Source organism: Agelaius tricolor, unplaced genomic scaffold, assembly GCF_023055355.1.
Source record: "Agelaius tricolor isolate 1412-34295 unplaced genomic scaffold, bAgeTri1.0.p SCAF_13, whole genome shotgun sequence".
NCBI lineage: Eukaryota > Metazoa > Chordata > Aves > Passeriformes > Icteridae > Agelaius > Agelaius tricolor.
Window position 1 is genome coordinate 25,073 of NW_027269273.1, and position 10,493 is coordinate 35,565.

Genomic DNA, 10,493 nt, shown 5'->3' on the forward strand with positions numbered 1-10,493 from the left:
ATTAGAAGCAGGATAATAGGTGAAATTTACCATAGTCCACAGGGATTGAAACTTCTTTTCAAAATCAATGGCATTATCTCAGACAACTTTCCAAATTTCAGCTGGAAAATGACCTTCACCCCTTTCCCATATGATCAGAGCTGCTGTTGCTTGCATCTATAACAGTGCTTGTATACAACTGAAAGCTAAAGACACATTATCCTGAACTGTACTAAGCGCTTCTTCTATTAACTTGTGGTCTTGGTACCTGGCCTTTTCTCACTTGGGTAGGACTTTTGAAATCTGCCACTGGCTAGTTCCTAATGCCAATAGAGATGGCTGTAAAGGCTGCTTCAATTTTGCTAGGCTACCTGCTGTAGTGGCCAGCTTATTCATCAGTATTTCTGAATCAATTCAATTTAAAAATCTCAATCCTGTCCTTAATATCTCAGTTAGATCCTTTCTTATTCTGCTCTTGGGGTATACTTATCTTTGTAACCATGTTGTCTAGCTCTTAAAGGATGTTCTTAGGAAAGAGCAGCAGGCTGGTTGAATTTTTGAGATGTTCATTTGCATTAGCAACTCAACACGTTTGAGAGGCCATTCTGGATTGAAGAACGGTTCTTGTTCGCCCTCATTTCTCACTACGTAAGGGCCTATTTCATACGCTTCAGATTCATGTTTGGGTTGCGTCTGAACTATTTGATTAGTAGTGTGGGTTGTATAAGGTCCTGCTTATACAACACTGCAACAATAAAGTGCAGTGTCTATTTTAAACTTAAATGAGAGCCTGATAGCATCCTGAGCCTAAAGGCAGGTCACTTCTACAGGCTGTATCAAGGTGAAATTACACCAACGGTCTGATTCGCTTAGGCTATCGCAAACTTCCTGGTGCCTGTATACGGGAGAGGTTGAGACACTAATTGCATCTGGTCTCTCATAAGCCATCCCATTGACCACCCAGCACCCTACTTTGATTTCTTCTCTCCTGATCTCTTGAAGTGTCCACAGTTCTCGTTCCTGCCGCTCCTGCTCCTCATATACCTGATCTTCATGAATTACTACAGTGGATAGGTTTAGATCTTTTATCTCAGCAAGTTCTCCCATGGATCTAGTATACTGATTAAAAGCCTGGGACCAAGGCCATTCAGCATTGCTTTGGATAGAGGTACTCTCTAATTCTAAGACTCCGGTTATAATTATATACAAAACAATTCTGTAAATGAAATTACAAACTACCCCCGGCCACAATATACTCATTTTGTCCGAGTAAGCTTAATCTCAGTTCGTTGTCTCCTGATGTCACTCTCTGAGGGGCTCCTGGGGCCTTCTTCACTCGAGAGTGATGGATCTAGGCATTCTGCTCTTTGATCTTGATTGTGGTGAAGGTGGTGAGAAGCACTTGGAAGGGTCCCTCCCACTGTGGTTCCAAAATGTTTTCTGCAAGAGGCTTAACATATACATAATCTCCAGACTGTATGTTATGTACTGGTCTATCTAGCTCTCTGCTCCGAGTTCCAGCCACGTGTTTCTCAATTTCTCTAAGCTGTTTGCTTAAAGCCACCGTGTAGGTGGCCAGTGTTATCTCCCCAGTGTGGGTGGACATTCCCTTTTGTATTCCATATGGTCTTCCATAAAGCATTTCAAAAGGACTCAGCTTTCCTTTAGCCCGAGGTTTAGTTCGAATTTGCAATAGTGTCGGTGGAAGATCTTGGGGCCAGGGTAGATTAACTTCCTGCCCCAGTCTTACAATCGGCTGCTTAATCAAATGATTCATTTTCTCTACCTGGCTGTTTTACCGGGGGCGGTATGGAGTGTGAAGTTCCCAATCTATGCCCAGGTGGCTACTAATCTGTTGCGCTACTTTGGAAAAGAAATGTGATCCTCTATCTGAGGATATTGTGGCTGGAACTCTGAAGCGTGGTATTATTTTTTGTAATAATACCCTGGTCACCTCTTGAGCTTTGACAGTTCTGGTGGGGAATGCCTCTGGCCACCCTGAAAATGTATCTGTTAATACCAATAAATACCGATACCCCCCTTTCCTTGGGAGTTCTGAAAAGTCAATTTGCTGCTGCTGTCCGGCCCGTGGTCTCTCCCGGTCTGACCGAGTTTAGGCCTGGGGGTATTTCTGGGGTTAGTCTGGAGGCGAGGATCACGCTGTCGGTTTACCTGAGTAACAGTGGCATATAAATTCCTGGCAACGATTCTTTCAATCAGATACGTGTCCTAGAAAGCCTGTGGAAACTACTACTTAAAAGTCAACACTTCATTTCGATGCACTCTGTATCACTGGCAGCCTTGGTCATTCTGGGAAAGGAGCCACACTTTATAAAAGCTTTTAACTAGTTAGGCCCTGGTGTGTTTTCTAGTGCTCCTCCTTCGCTAGTGACCACAAAAATGGGAAGGGATTACCAGCTCTCTTTCAATGGTAGTCCACCCCTTGTGGTTGCATGTCTCTTTTGATTAGTATTATTATATTCTGGCTTACCTTTGAGGAAAATCTGTCCATAATTACCTCACCTTTTGCTTTCTTTGCCTCTCCATCCACCAGCTCATTTCCGTCCTCCAATTTCCTTTCCTCTGAGCTCACTCTCTGGTGTGCCTTAATATGCCTTTTCAGGCAGCTGAACCGCTTCCACCAGCCGGATTGTCTCTTCTTTCCTCGTGAGGTTAGCGGTCCCCTCTCCTTCCAGATGGCTCCATGTGCGTGCACAGCTCTGAATGCATACCTCGAGTCTGTATAGATGTTTATTTTCTTTTCCTTTTCTATTTCTAAGGCATGGGTCAGGGCATTTATCTCACCCTTCTGTGCAGAGGCACTTGTCAGTAAGGGTCCAGACTCTATTACTTTATTACCTCTCTGCAGGTAGTCACCGTGTACTTAGCATGTAGCTTTCCACTGGCAACGTAGCTGCTCCCGTGAGTGAACCAGGTCTCTGCATCGACCAGAGGAGCGTCTTTCAAGTCTGAGTTGCTGGAGTAAGTAGCTTCAGTGGTCTCTAAGCAATCGTGCTGTACTGCTTCTCCTTGATTCCACTGAGAGAAGAAGCTGGGTTGACAATATCAGTCACTACTATCTCTACATCACCTTGCTCTACCATGATGGCCTGGTATTTCAGGAACTTCTGTGGTGAGAACCAGTGGCTGCCCTTTACTGCCAGTACTGCGGACACCGGCGTGGTAATTTTTGTCCCAGGGTAAACTTGCGTGCCTCTTGAATACTCAGCACGACTGCTGCTACAGCCTGAGGCAATGTGGCCATCCCTTTGCTGTTGCATCTAGTTGCTTAGAGAAGTAAGCAACTGCCCTCTGGTATGGACCCAAGTCCTGAGCCAGTATTCCCAGGGCAATTCCTTATCTTTCATGGGAAAATAGAAAGAATGGTGTACTTACATCTGGAAGTCTCAAAGCTGCAGCTGACATGAGGGCACTCTTTAGCTGGTGAAAGGCCCGTGTGGCTTCTTTTGTCCACTGGAGATATCTGTTTCCATTGGCAATAAGAGCATAGAAGGGTCTGACAGGCGGTCCATAATTATAAACACACAGCTGGCACTACCTTGCTGTGCCTAAGAAGGTTCGGAGTTCTTTCGTTGTCTGGGCTTTTGGGGTTTGGCTTATGGCTTCCCTGCCCTAAAGTCTGCTGCTCAGCACTCGCTTCCTACCCCAGGTAGATTACTTTCTGTTTCACCACCTGCGCCTTTTTCTTTGATACTCTGTATCCTTGGAGTCCTAGGAAATTTGAAAGGCTTACCACCTAGGCCACACATGCTTCCTTCGTCCGAGTGGCTACTAGAAGATCATCCTGTGCACTGCAACAGCCTCCCTTCTTCTTGTGGAGCTTACCAGGACTCTGGATCATTGCGAGTTGTTCTCCAATTGGAGTGGGGGAATTTTTGAAGCCTTCAGGCACGTGGACCATGTGAGCTGTGTTTTGCACTGCTTCTAGGGCTTTCTCGCTCGAACGCAAAAATTTTCTGGCTGGCTTCGTGGATGGGGAGGCAAAAGAAGGCATCTCTCAGGTGTAAAACAGTAAACCAGGTTAGCTCAGGTGTTAAACAAGTTAGTAAAGTATATGGATTTGCTACCACAGGGTATAAATTCTTGGTTATCTTATTGACAGCCCTCAAACCAGTACTATCAATTATTGGGCTGATTTCTTTCCTATCTTCTTTTGAGGGGGTACTGCTTAATTCTTACTGGTTGTGTTCCTTCCTTAAGCCTGATTACCATGGGGGGGCATTTTTCACTCTCCCTGGTACAGCAGAGGCCCATACCCCCAAAAATACTTATTTACTTATTCTAATATCTCTTTCCTAATGTCTTTCTTAATTTCAATGGCTGTTAATGTTAAGCCTAACATCTGTATATCATTTGCCTCCAGAGTAACCTACTCATTTGAGATTGTTTAGCGAATTGAGCATATACAAAAGCTTCTAAGTACACATGTTACTTTAAAGGTTTGCAAAAGTATGCCTTCTCAGACTGGACAGTTGTTCCCCACACTACAACATAAACATTCTCCACAGGTACTAAAGCTTTAGTTAAAGCTGAATATATGGCTCCTGTATCAACTAAAATTCCACCCTTTTCTTTCTTCTGATCTCACTGCCTCTTGCAGAGGGGTCTGTTACCTCCTAGTTCTGGATGAAATTGGACTGCCAGGAGGGGGATGGGTGCGAATGGGCATACCTTTGGAGCCTGAGTCCTCTTCCCTTTTGGGGAGGTCATCCTTATCCTTCCTCCCTTACCTCAGGAGGAGCCTTTAACAAATCATATGTACTCATTTTGCGAACTGTAATCGCTTTGCATTTCAGCATGATAATCTTTGTCTGACTTCATACATTGCTATCTTATGCTGCATACTGAACGACATGTTTGATTTGCCTTCTGTTTGCTTTGTTTTTTTCTTTTTTTTTTGTTCAAGAGCTACACCAGTAGGTCAGAGGGAGCTCTGACCCCACAGTTAGTCTGCCATTCTGGGTGATTTCTTAAAGCAAAAAAAACACATCAGCATACGGGACCTTATCCCATTTACCTTTCCATTTTAAAACAGCTTTAACTGCAATGAGGTATTATAAATCTTTTTATTTTCTGAGCTGCCCCTACTGACAGCCTTGTCCCAGTCAGCCCCTCCCAAAAGGGGCTGGTTCAGGAACCTCTTTGCTCTGGTTAGTTCTCATTATCTCCTTCTCCTTATGCTATCTTGTTTCCCCCCAAGCCTCACAGTGTCTTTTCTCAGTTTTTCCTCACACACAGATCTCCAGGTGGCAGGTATCAGATGTGATTGTTCACACATAAGCTTTAAGATCTCAGGTTCTGAATTGGCTTCATCAGGAACCTTTAATTTACACTTAAGACACAGTACAGCAATACTAGTGCCTCTCACAAACTCTGCATTGCACATAAGGTGCCAGCCTCTCGATGCACCAAAAACTCCCGGGAATTGCCTGCAGGCTATTCTGTTTATCACTTCGGCGTTTATCACTTAAACTCTATGGCGGGTTGTCCTCAGTCTAAACTTACTGTATTACCCACTGAAGTCCCATAAACTCATTCATCTCTTCTATCTAAACTCTATTTTACAAAATCTCAGTCTATTTTAGTTCTCTTCTTGCACCATCTAATTAAAGCATTGCTTCTACTGACACTCACTTTACTGCCTTGCAAAAGGCTGTGCTTGTTACAGCAAAAACTCTGATATGCTCACACACACGGACGCATGCACACCACTGATCACAAATTCACTAGAGCCGGGCCGCGCCAAATTCCCCGTGTGCCTCGGCAACTGCCCAGGCCGTGCCAGGAGGGCTCCTGAGCGGGAACGTTCCAGGCCGGGCCACGGGCACAAGAAGCGCCCTCAAATGCAGCGGCACAGCCCGATTGCAGCCCTGCAAACGCTGCCAGAGCTGCAGCTTCCCGCAACTGAACCCCGAAACTGACGCCGCAGGCGGGGCTCACCTCACTTCAACAAGGGCAAAGAAATGTGTTCTCCCCTTCAAGTTCATCCCCTAGGAGAGCAGATAAGAAGGGGCTTTCCTCCAATGAAATCCTTCAAGCAATGTGGAAAGGGGGATTTTGACCTCAATTAAAACCCTTGAAAAGGAGGGACACCAGTGCTGTCCCCTCCATTTAAACCTTAGGATGATGAAAATGGGCTGGCTGCCTTCAAATCAAACCTGCCACTGGCAACTATTTACAGACTCGAACAGGACGGGCCACTCAAAAATCAGTGTCTTGAGCTGGTTTATTTCAACGTCAGTCTCAACACTTAACAACGGAGACACTCGATGTGAACAGCTCACTGATTTAAACAGAATGCCAAAGAAACATAATGTTACAACAGAGCATAAAGCAAAATCTTGCCAAGTTTCAGCCAATCACACATAGAGCAAAAGCATATTGACATTACTTCTACCCAATTACATGGAGCATACGTAGCTTCGGTTAAAACAATAGCGGCATATTTTCTAACACAATGGCTAACTAACTAACATATTCATGTTGGCCTTCTAAAATATACATTAAGTAAATTTGTTGCAACCAAAAAGGACAAACCACATAGGCTTATTGTTCTATTTCTCATGTCTAAGCTGCAGCCTAAAACTCTTTCTGCTATCTTGACATTTCTCTGTCTTTGCTAGCTTTTTGGGGCCTGCTTTTTTACCATTTTCTCAAAACTCTTTAACTTTATGGATTCCAGCAAAACCCATAATATGACAACAATACTTCGCCCATTCCCGTTAAAATAGAACACAGGGATTCCCTGTCACCCCTGGGAGACCCCTAACAGCCTGGAAAAGACAGGTTTTCCTTCAATCGACACCCTTCAAACTGCAAGTGAAGGAGGATCCCCCCCAGTTCAAACACAGAAAATAATAGAAGAGTAGCTGCTTGCCTCTCCTTAATTTCTTTTGTCCTCACAAGCTCCATTTTTGTTCCTGGAGAACCAGGGAGGGAGTGGCAAGATGAGATTGAAAAGGGAAAGGACAAAAGTCCCCGCTCCAAATCCACATGCGCTCACCTGTTCGGCTGCTGCTTCCTGGCACAAAGATTCATCCCTCGGCACCTCCTTTAAGCGATGCTCCACGTGTTCAAGCGTGTATCCAGGTGTTCACCAGACGGTGTGAGAAGCTCTCTCAGTCCTTCCATGAGACAGCCCCGGGAGTCCCCCATGAACCCCTCTACTCAGCAGCTCCATGCAAAAGGGAGCTGAGGCAAAACCTCCCCCTGGCAGGAGCCGGCTCCTCATCATCCTCACAGCTCACACCTGGCGCTGCTCCGAGCCCCCCATCATCCTCACAGCTCACACCTGGCGCTGATGCCACTCTCCAACAGCGCCTCTCCCCGTCCAGCACACGGCCCGCTTCTCACAGACACAGAGCCAACAGAAATCTGCCACAGGTGTTGGCTTTTCTTAGTCCATCTGCTTCCACAATTCAAACACATGTGTGCGCTGATAGCATTGAGGGAAAGCTTTCCAGTGCACAAAACTGTCATTCTGGTAGCACGCTTTGATATGCCTTCAGAAAAAGCAGAATCAGCGCCAACTCTTAAGAGGCCTGCTGAGGAACCCAGCCCTCCTTGGGACACCCAATGCAACAGACCTCAAAAAATGAGGGGAAAAGTCAAGCTTGGAGTGGAAAAAGAGAATATAAATACAGCAGCCGTTCAAAAAAGCCTTCACACAGCAGTAGTGGGAACCAGTCACATTTCTTCTTTCCTTGCTCTCTGTAATGACATAAATATGAAGTAAAAAACCCACATGAAACACAAGGCAGAGCTGGGATTTTACACGTCTTCCTTTTGGCTCTCTGGATGACAAGCGCCTCTTCCGGGACTGTGAAACGATTTGGGCGCTGGCAGAGAACGGAGGCAAAAGGTGCCAGAGAGCCCTTTCTATTGCCTTCAGCCCCTGCAGCTGTTCTGAGGGTTCCAGGGCACAGCTCGGTCGGTTCCTAGATAAAAACGTTACGGCAATATCTTCAGAACTACTACCCATCTCCAGTCGGAGTTTCCTACATTCCTGTAAACAAATGAGTGCATAGAGAGGGTTTCTCCCCAGCTGAATTTAGAGACAAATTCCTATTCTTTAGCAATACCTAGAAAACCGAATGCCTTGCCAGGTTTTAGTATCCTACACCCACTCACCCCTCCCTGTGCATTTGGTGGCAGCTTTGGGTCCCTCTGGGGGACAGCACCCAGCGTAATCCCCCCCCACCACCCACCTGCTCCTGCACCGCAGTGGGGCTCCCTCTCCTGGGGACCTTGGGGTGCCCCCAACGGCATCAGAGCCCCGAGTCTTCACCCCCCCTTTTCCTGACCCCCAAAGAAGGCTCAGAACAAATCCGACTGCCCTGGACAGCAGCACAGCGCTTCCCCCAAGCCCTTTCCACACGTACATGGCCCCAGCAAGGGATTCTGCTGCAACAAGAAAGGGGGGGCAGCCCCCAGAAGGGTTGAGGTTCCTCCCCAGCCTCGCTGTCACGGGCCAGGGGCCGCGAGAGAGGGAGCGGCACAGACGGCGGGGAGGGCCCGGCACAGAGCGGGGGCCGCTCTCAGCGCGATGCCGGGAAAGCCGCGGCTCCGGCGCTGTCGGCCGCGCTGCTTGACCGGCACGGGGGGATCCGCTGAGAGCCTCCGGCCCCGCGCGGGGACTCCTGCAAGGGCCGAGGGGTGCCGGGCTCCGGCCCTCGGGGCTTTATTCTCCGGCACCCCGAGCCCCGCGGCTGCGGGGCAAAGAAGGAAAGGGGGCACAGGAAGAGAGGAGCGAGAGCAGGGCATGAGAAAGGGCGGGGAGGGAGCTCGGGCTGTGGAGGAAAGCGGGACGGGAAGGGAAAGCCCGGGACGGGGGTACAGGGAGCGTGGACAGAGGAGGGTGAGAGGGGGAAGAGAAGGGAGTAGCGGGGTAGGGACAGGACAGGAAGGAGACGGGTTTGTGGGGGGAGAGGGAATGGGGGAAAGGGAGCGAGAGAAGGCGAATACGGGGAGAAGGAAGGATGGCTAGAGAGAGGAACAGGCGGGGAAGCCTCCCAGCGCCCCGGCTGCACCCCGAGCCCGGCCCGGCGCCTCGCCCTGCTCGGGATGCTGCGCTCGGTGGAGCTCGGCTCGCTTCCGAGACACTCGGCTAGAGTCGGCTCTTCGGCTAAACTCGGCTATTGTCGGCTAAACTCGGCTCTTGTCGGCTGCATTCGCCTCTTCGGCGCGCCTCGGCTCCGCTCGCCTCAGCTCGGCTCCCTGAGGATGGGCAAGCGGCGCCGCCTCACGTTAAGCTCGCCCGGCTCGGGGCTCTCCTGCTGCCGCGTCCCGCGGGCGGCCCGGCTATCGCACGGACGCGACCAGGAGCGCGGGGTCGGGCAGGAGCTCATTAGGCTGTGACCGCACTCGCGCTAATTAGCGCGCACGAGAGCAGCAGGCTCACTTCGCCTGAGCTCGGCTCGCTTGGCTTCAGGCAGCCTCGGAAGCCTCGCCACGGTTCGCTCGAGGTCGTCAGGTTCGGCCGGTCTCGCCTTGCTTCGGCCGAGCTCATTCGATTCCCCTGAAGGCAGCGTCGTTCTGTTGTGTTTTTAGAAATATCTTTCTATATTGATTGTACATTTCTATAGTTAGATTTATATTTCTATAATACTTCTATTAGTCCAAATAAAAACCCCATCTCTAACCAAATAAATACAAAAAACCACCTTCTTTTAAACGATATTGAAATATTTTTATACTTTGTATAATTATATTCACATTTATATTTTAGTTTCTTTTGATGCAATATATTAATAATTATATATAATCTATAAAATTCTAGACATGTTTTTAAATTATTATTTATATTATGTATCGTATCTACTGCTGCAACTGATTTTTTCTTCCACTTTTAAACTTTATCTGTATGTATTTATGATATATTTCTAGACTTAGATTTCTACCTTTATATTGTTTGTATTTATAATTTTTATAATCAAAACCCTGCCTATTGACAAGTAAAAAAACATGCTTTATTTAACTATTTAAAAATATTTTTATATTTGTAATTTTCATATTTATATTTATAATTTGTTCTATATTACGTGATAACATACCTGCTCCTGCACCGCAGTGGGGCTCCCTCTCCTGGGGAATTCAGGGTGCCCCCAACGGCATCAGAGCCCCGAGTCTTCACCCTCCCTTTTCCTCTATTTAGAAACTACACTGGAACTTTTTTCTGGAAACAAAGACATTACCTAAATCCTCTCCCCACATCCTAGACAGATAGATATTCAGTTCTTAGTTGACTGGGCAGCAGTTTCTTAAATAGAATGATAAACAATATGTAAACTTTTTAGCTACAAGCAAATAGGCAAATCTGAACAAGGGCCTGGTGGCCAGCCACTGAAGTTATTTTGAAGCAATTTTTTAAACAATAAAATACTGATACCACAAAAAATAAAGCAAAAAGCTGACTACTGGCTAAGAAAGAAGGAAAAATTAACTTTTGATGACAACAACAACATTCCAACAACACAGGCTTTTTTCCAATCTCA